Source organism: Myotis davidii, unplaced genomic scaffold (genome assembly GCF_000327345.1).
Source record: "Myotis davidii unplaced genomic scaffold, ASM32734v1 scaffold1622, whole genome shotgun sequence".
Taxonomy (NCBI): Eukaryota; Metazoa; Chordata; class Mammalia; order Chiroptera; family Vespertilionidae; genus Myotis; species Myotis davidii.
The window spans coordinates 706,553-707,378 of record NW_006293535.1 but is presented as its reverse complement, the minus strand read 5'-3'; the positions used below and the strand labels follow the sequence as shown (position 1 = coordinate 707,378).

At 62.1% G+C, this 826-nt stretch overlaps 1 protein-coding gene across 1 annotated transcript in view; it reads right to left on the bottom strand.

Annotated features, from left to right (window-relative positions):
• The window catches only part of WDR61 (WD repeat domain 61), a 21,143-nt gene that overhangs the window by 7,912 nt on the left and 12,405 nt on the right, over window positions 1–826 (bottom strand). The gene's annotated exons all lie outside the window — the stretch shown is intronic.

The window sequence follows — 826 nt, the reverse complement described above, 5'->3', positions numbered from 1 at the left end:
CTTGACCACAGAGTGGCCCCGACACTTGCCCTGGGTCAGTCCCAGGAGCTCCCCTCACACGGCCCTCAGAGCCCATGGGATCACTAACGCCCTGACCCAGCCCATGTTTTCTTCTCTCCTGACCACAGAGGGACCGGTCTCCGCCCCCTGCGGCTTCAGAGGGAGAGAGAACCACGGGCCCCTTCATTTGTTTATTGTTTAATCCTCACGCCAGGCTATTTTTCCATCGGTTTTTAGGGAGAGTGGGAGGGAGGGGGAGAGACAGAGAAACACTGATGTGAGAGACACATCATGGGCTGCCTTTGCACAGGCCCCGCCCAGGGCTGGGGATCGAGCCGGCAACCCAGGTACCTGCCCTTGACCGCAGTCGAACCCGGGACCCTCCGGTCCCCAGGCCGACGCCCTTTCCACTGAGCCACCGGGGTCGCGACCCACAGGCTGAGAACCGCTGCTAGACAATAAAAAAGTAACCGTTCTAGGATGTGCCGAGTGGCCCAGTTGTAAGTTTATACAATTGGACTAGGTCGCTCCGCGCGCTCAGCGGGCGTCCTCACTCTCACCTCCTCCTCCCCTGATACCAACTCACGTCAGAGCTGAGAGGACCCCAAGCCCCCGCCGTCCCCCCACAACTTCCCACGCGGAACTCACTGCTCGCTCCTCTGCGTTTCCAAAAACAAAACACAACACCCCACGTGCCCCTCTCAGAGCGATCCGGCAGGACTGACCCCCAAGACCACCCGGCGCCGGGACCCCAGAACCCAGGTGCGTCGGGCGCGAGACTCGCTGCCTACGGAGGCGGCGGCGCTTCTCGGGGAAGCTCGGTCGG